The sequence below is a fragment of the Melanostigma gelatinosum genome, assembly GCF_949748355.1.
Source record: "Melanostigma gelatinosum genome assembly, chromosome: 1".
Classification (NCBI taxonomy): Eukaryota; Metazoa; Chordata; class Actinopteri; order Perciformes; family Zoarcidae; genus Melanostigma; species Melanostigma gelatinosum.
Genome location: NC_136634.1, coordinates 33143875 through 33151871, shown reverse-complemented (window position 1 = coordinate 33151871; position 7997 = coordinate 33143875).

Here is a 7997-nt window from a genome sequence, read left to right as displayed (position 1 = left end):
CAGTCTGATTGGGGTGTCCAGCTGCAGTATGAAATATTGGCTCGCTAGCGCCCCCTATTGAGTAGCCCCGACATCAGGATTCACCCAGCTGTATGAAAGTTGGTAGTTATGTGGAACGTGATGAGACGCACCAAAAATCCTCTTGGCCGTTTTCTCTAAACCAAACAGGAAGTCGGCCATTTTTGCTTTTATGACGTTTTTTGACCGTTTCAAGGCGTCATACTTTAACGAACTCCTCCCAGAGATTTGACCCGATTGACTTCAGATTCGGCTAGTCTGCTCTTGAGACCTTGGCAGTGAAAAGTTACTCAAAGATCAAAAAGTTATCGAACTATGTGGCCGTGGCGTGGCGTCAAAGAAACACCATTCGCCACGAAACAGGAAGTTGTTGTAACTCGGCCGTACATTGTCGAATCTGCTCAAAATCTCTCATATGTCATAACATCCTGACCCGGAACACATCTATATGATAATTTTGAATCAAACTGATAGCGCCACCTAGTGGCAACCGGAAGTTGTACGCTGCGTACTTTGACATCCTGCTCCTCACAGATGAATCAGATCCCTCTCAAATGTTGTCATACAAGCCTTAAGACCTTGATAATGCTTCATTGTGAAGATTGTAAGAAGTTACTGAAGGGCGACGACGTGGCGGCTCGGCGAATTTCGATCCTTCGCCATGAACGAATAAACTGATGTATCTCGACTCCACATCATCAGATCTTTACCAGATTTCACATGCTTGATTAGACTCCAGGCCTGAAGACAACTGCAGGCCAATGTTGAATCATAGTCATAGCGCCACCTACTGGTAACAGGAAGTTAAAGTCTTGATACTTTGGCTTGTTTCTCTTAGTAGGTAAATCAAATCAATATCAAATTTGTTCCACACAAATAGTTCATAATGCCAGATCATGAAGCTTTTGATGTTTCGTCGAACGCCGTTGCCGTGGCGATGCAGTCTCCGCCGTTAACAACGAAGGTCATTTTGAGAGGCTAAAAATGCTCGAAACATAACCAAACTTGGCATACACATTTAAAGCCCAAAATGTAGTTGTATAATACGATCTCATTGGTTCAGAGTGGCAAATCGGCTCAATAGCGCCCCCTACAAAATTTCAACGAAGCAGCCCTCGCAGTACGTTTCACCTAGATGTATGAAATTTGGTAGGAACATGTATCACATATGGACTTAAATAAAAGTATATTGGGGCCATGCTCTGAACCTGCATGCAGTGTCTGACGGTCACGGAACTGAATGACAGCATCAACCAGAGTCCTCGCGCCGTCCGACGGTCGCGGACGTTCTCGGCCGCGCAGGCCGGAGTCCCGCCGGCACCCCGACGTGCATGCACCCCGACGTGCATATTGCGAGGGCCCGCCCATCGCTGCTCGCAGCTTTAATTATTCTTATTCTTAGTCTTTCGTCGCAAAAAGGAGGTGCTTGGGATATTGGGAATGTTCTGAAATTTGGCACGCAAGCCAGAATTTGCGAAAATTGCAGTCTGATTGGGGTGTCCAGCTGCGTTATGAAATATTGGCTCGCTAGCGCCCCCTATTGAGTAGCCCCAACATCAGGTTTCACCCAGCTGTATGAAAGTTGGTAGGTATGTGGAACGTGATGAGACGCACCAAAAATCCTCTTGGAAGTTTTCTCTAAACCAAACAGGAAGTCGGCCATTTTTGCATTTATGACGTTTTTTGACCGTTTCAAGGCGCCATACTTTAACGAACTCCTCCCAGAGATTTGACCCGATTGACTTCAGATTCGGCTAGTCTGCTCTTGAGACCTTGGCAGTGAAAAGTTACTCAAAGATCAAAAAGTTATCGAACTATGTGGCCGTGGCGTGGCGTCAAAGAAACACTATTCGCCACGAAACAGGAAGTTGTTGTAACTCGGCCGTACATTGTCGAATCTGCTCAAAATCTCTCATATGTCATAACATCCTGACCCGGAACACATCTATATGATAATTTTGAATCAAACTGATAGCGCCACCTAGTGGCAACCGGAAGTTGTACGCTGCGTACTTTGACATCCTGCTCCTCACAGATTAATCAGATCCCTCTCAAATGTTGTCAAACAAGCCTTAACACCTTGATAATGCTTCGTTGTGAAGATTGTAAGAAGTTACTGAAGGGCGGCGACGTGGCGGCTCGGCGAATTTCGATCCTTCGCCATGAACGAATAAACTGATGTAACTCGACTCCACATCATCAGATCTTTACCAGATGTCATGTGTTTGATTAGACTCCAGGCCTGACGACATATCCAGGCCAATTTTGAATCATAGTCATAGCGCCACCTACTGGTAACAGGAAGTTAAAGTCTTTATACTTTGGCTTGTTTCTCTTAGTAGGTAAATCAAATCAATATCAAATTTCTTCCACACAAATACAAGAAGTTCATAATGCCAGATCATGAAGCTTTTGATGTTTCGTCGAACGCCGTTGCCGTGGCGATGCAGTCTTCGCCGTTAACAACGAAGGTCATTTTGACAGGCTAAAAATGCTCGAAACATAAGCAAACTTGGCAAGTAGATTACAAGGCCGAAATGTAGTTATAGAATATGATTTTATTGGTTCAGAGTGGCAAATCGGCTTAATAGCGCCCCCTACAAAATTTCAACGAAGCAGCCCTCGCAGTACGTTTGACCTAGATGTATGAAATGTGGTAGGAACATGTATCGCATATGGACTTCAATAAAAGTCTCTTGGGGCTATGCTCCAAACCCAACCGGAAGTCAGCCATTTTGCATTTTTTATGAATTTCTCATGTCGTTTTTGTCATTTCCAGGCGCTGCACTTTAACGAACTCCTCCTAGGGAATTCATCAGATCAACTTCAAATTTTGTCGGTACAGTCTAAAGACCTTTGTGATGAAAAGTTACTCAAAGCTTGTTGTTTCGTGAAAAGCTGTTGCCGTGGCGACGGAATTTCGATCCTTCGCCATAAACGAATAAACTGATGTAACTCGACTCCACATCATCAGATCTTTACCAGATTTCACGTGTTTGATTAGACTCCAGGCCTGAAGACATATGCAGGCCAATTTTGAATCATAGTCATAGCGCCACCTACTGGTAACAGGAAGTTAAAGTCTTGATACTTTGGCTTCTTTCTCTTAGTAGGTAAATCAAATCAATATCAAATTTGTTCCACACAAATAGTTCATAATGCCAGATCATGAAGCTTTTGATGTTTCGTCGAACGCCGTTGTCGTGGCGATGCAGTCTTCGCCGTTAACAACGAAGGTCATTTTGAGAGGCTACAAATGCTCGAAACATAAGCAAACTCGGCATACACATTTAAAGCCCAAAATGTAGTTGTATAATATGATTTTATTGGTTCAGAGTGGCAAATCGGCTCAATAGCGCCCCCTACAAAATTTCAACGAAGCAGCCCTCGCAGTACGTTTCACCTAGATGTATGAAATTTGGTAGGAACATGTATCACATATGGACTTAAATAAAAGTATATTGGGGCCATGCTCTGAACCTGCATGCAGTGTCTGACGGTCACGGAACTGAATGACAGCATCAACCAGAGTCCTCGCGCCGTCCGACGGTCGCGGACGTTTTCGGCCGCGCAGGCCGGAGTCCCGCCGCCACCCCGACGTGCATGCACCCCGACGTGCATATTGCGAGGGCCCGCCCATCGCTGCTCGCAGCTTTAATTATTCTTATTTTTAGTGTTTCGTCGCAAAAAGGAGGTGCTTGGGATATTGGGAATGTTGTGAAATTTGGCACGCAAGCCAGAATTTGCGAAAATTGCAGTCTGATTGGGGTGTCCAGCTGCGGTATGAAATATTGGCTCGCTAGCGCCCCCTATTGAGTAGCCCCAACATCAGGTTTCACCCAGCTGTATGAAATTTGGTCGGTATGTGGAACGTGATGAGACGCACAAAAAATCCTCTTGGCCGTTTTCTCTAAACCAAACAGGAAGTCGGCCATTTTTACTTTTATGACGTTTTTTGACCGTTTCAAGGCGTCATACTTTAACGAACTCCTCCCAGAGATTTGACCCGATTGACTTCAGATTCGGCTAGTCTGCTCTTGAGACCTTGACAGTGAAAAGTTACTCAAAGATCAAAAAGTTATCGAACTATGTGGCCGTGGCGTGGCGTCAAAGAAACACCATTCGCCACGAAACAGGAAGTTGTTGTAACTCGGCCGTACATTGTCGAATCTGCTCCAAATCTCTCATATGTCATAACATCCTGACCCGGAACACATCTATATGATAATTTTGAATCATAGTGATAGCGCCACCTAGTGGCAACCGGAAGTTGTACGCTGCGTACTTTGACATCCTGCTCCTCACAGATTAATCAGATCCCTCTCAAATGTTGTCAAACAAGCCTTAAGACCTTGATAATGCTTCATTGTGAAGATTGTAAGAAGTTACTGAAGGGCGGCGACATGGCGGCTCGGCGAATTTCGATCCTTCGCCATGAACGAATAAACTGATGTATCTCGACTCCACATCATCAGATCTTTACCAGATTTCACATGCTTGATTAGACTCCAGGCCTGAAGACATCTGCAGGCCAATTTTGAATCATAGTCATAGCGCCACCTACTGGTAACAGGAAGTTAAAGTCTTTATACTTTGGCTTGTTTCTCTTAGTAGGTAAATCAAATCAATATCAAATTTGTTCCACACAAATACAAGAAGTTCATAATGCCAGATCATGAAGCTTTTGATGTTTCGTCGAACGCCGTTGCCGTGGCGATGCAGTCTTCGCCGTTAACAACGAAGGTCATTTTGAGAGGCTAAAAATGCTCGAAACATAAGCAAACTTGGCAAGTAGATTACAAGGCCGAAATGTAGTTACAGAATATGATTTTATTGGTTCAGAGTGGCAAATCGGCTCAATAGCGCCCCCTACAAAATTTCGACGAAGCAGCCCTCGCAGTACGTTTGACCTAGATGTATGAAATGTGGTAGGAACATGTATCGCATATGGACTTCAATAAAAGTCTCTTGGGGCTATGCTCTAAACCCAACCGGAAGTCAGCCATTTTGCATTTTTTCATGAATTTCTCATGTCGTTTTTGTCATTTCCAGGCGCTGCACTTTAACGAACTCCTCCTAGGGAATTCATCAGATCAACTTCAAATTTGGTCGGTACAGTCTAAAGACCTTTGTGATGAAAAGTTACTCAAAGCTTGTTGTTTCGTGAAAAGCTGTTGCCGTGGCGACGGAATTTCGATCCTTCGCCATGAACGAATAAACTGATGTAACTCGACTCCACATCATCAGATCTTTACCAGATTTCACGTGTTTGATTAGACTCCAGGCCTGAAGACATCTGCAGGCCAATTTTGAATCATAGTCATAGCGCCACCTACTGGTAACAGGAAGTTAAAGTCTTGATACTTTGACTTGTTTCTCTTAGTAGGTAAATTAAATCAATATCAAATTTGTTCCACCCAAATAGTTCATAATGCCAGATCATGAAGCTTTTGATGTTTCGTCGAACGCCGTTGCCGTGGCGATGCAGTCTTCGCCGTTAACAACGAAGGTCATTTTGAGAGGCTAAAAATGCTCGAAACATAAGCAAACTTGGCATACACATTTAAAGCCCAAAATGTAGTTGTATAATATGATTTTATTGGTTCAGAGTGGCAAATCGGCTCAATAGCGCCACCTACAAAATTTCAACGAAGCAGCCCTCGCAGTACGTTTCACCTAGATGTATGAAATTTGGTAGGAACATGTATCACATATGGACTTCAATAAAAGTCTCTTGGGGCCATGCTCTAAACCTGCATGCAGTGTCTGACGGTCACAGAACTGAATGGCAGCATCAGCCAGAGTCCTCGCGCCGTCCGACGGTCGCGGACGTTCTCGGCCGCGCAGGCCGGAGTCCCGCCGGCACCCCGACGTGCATATTGCGAGGGCCCGCCCATCGCTGCTCGCAGCTTTAATTATTCTTATTATTTTATGTGTTTCGTCGCAAAAAGGAGGTGCTTGGGATATTGGGAAGTTTGTGAAATTTGGCACGCAAGCCAGAATTTGCGAAAATTGCAGTCTGATTGGGGTGTCCAGCTGCGGTATGAAATATTGGCTCGCTAGCGCCCCCTATTGAGTAGCCCCGACATCAGGTTTCACCCAGCTGTATGAAAGTTGGTAGGTATGTGGAACGTGATGAGACGCACAAAAAATCCTCTTGGACGTTTTCTCTAAACCAAACAGGAAGTCGGCCATTTTTACTTTTATGACGTTTTTTGACCATTTCAAGGCGTCATACTTTAACGAACTCCTCCCAGAGATTTGCCCCGATTGACTTCAGATTCGGCTAGTCTGCTCTTGAGACCTTGGCAGTGAAAAGTTACTCAAAGATCAAAAAGTTATCGAACTATGTGGCCGTGGCGTGGCGTCAAAGAAACACCATTCGCCACGAAACAGGAAGTTGTTGTAACTCGGCCGTACATTGTCGAATCTGCTCAAAGTCTCTCATATGTCATAACATCCTGACCCGGAACACATCTATATGATAATTTTGAATCAAACTGATAGCGCCACCTAGTGGCAACCGGAAGTTGTACGCTGCGTACTTTGACATCCTGCTCCTAACAGATTAATCAGATCCCTCTCAAATGTTGTCATACAAGCCTTAAGACCTTGATAATGCTTCATTGTGAAAATTGTAAGAAGTTACTGAAGGGCGGCGACGTGGCAGCTCGGCGAATTTCCATCCTTCGCCATGAACGAATAAACTGATGTATCTCGACTCCACATCATCAGATCTTTACCAGATTTCACATGCTTGATTAGACTCCAGGCCTGAAGACATCTGCAGGCCAATTTCGAATCATAGTCATAGCGCCACCTACTGGTAACAGGAAGTTAAAGTCTTTATACTTTGGCTTGTTTCTCTTAGTAGGTAAATCAAATCAATATCAAATTAGTTCCACACAAATACAAGAAGTTCATAATGCCAGATCATGAAGCTTTTGATGTTTCGTCGAACGCCGTTGCCGTGGCGATGCAGTCTTCGCCGTGAACAACGAAGGTCATTTTGAGAGGCTAAAAATGCTCGAAACATAAGCAAACTTGGCAAGTAGATTCCAAGGCCGAAATGTAGTTATAGAATATGATTTTATTGGTTCAGAGTGGCAAATCGGCTCAATAGCGCCCCCTACAAAATTTCGACGAAGCAGCCCTCGCAGTACGTTTGACCTAGATGTATGAAATGTGGTAGGAACATGTATCGCATATGGACTTCAATAAAAGTCTCTTGGGGCTATGCTCTAAACCCAACCGGAAGTCAATAACTTTGCATTTCTTCTGAATTTCTAGTGTCGTTTTTGTCATTTCCAGGCGCTGCACTTTAACGAACTCCTCCTAGGGAATTAATCAGATCAACTTCAAATTTGGTCGGTACAGTCTAAAGACCTTTGTGATGCAAAGTTACTCAAAGCTTGTTGTTTCGTGAAAAGCTGTTGCCGTGGCGACGCATTCTTCGCCGTTAACAACGAAGGTCATTTTGAGAGGCTAAAAATGCTCGAAACATAAGCAAACTTGGCATACACATTTAAAGCCCAAAATGTAGTTGTATAATATGATTTTATTGGTTCAGAGTGGCAAATCGGCTCAATAGCGCCCCCTACAAAATTTCAACGAAGCAGCCCTCGCAGTACGTTTCACCTAGATGTATGAAATTTGGTAGGAACATGTATCACATATGGACTTAAATAAAAGTATATTGGGGCCATGCTCTGAACCTGCATGCAGTGTCTGACGGTCACAGAACTGAATGGCAGCATCAACCAGAGTCCTCGCGCCGTCCGACGGTCGCGGACGTTCTCGGCCGCGCAGGCCAGAGTCCCGCCGCCACCCCGACGTGCATGCACCCCGACGTGCATATTGCGAGGGCCCGCCCATCGCTGCTCGCAGCTTTAATTAGGGCCCGAGCACCGACGTAGTCGGAGCGGAGGACCTATTGAATTTCGAATGTTTATTATTCTTCTTCTTCTTCCGCTTTCATG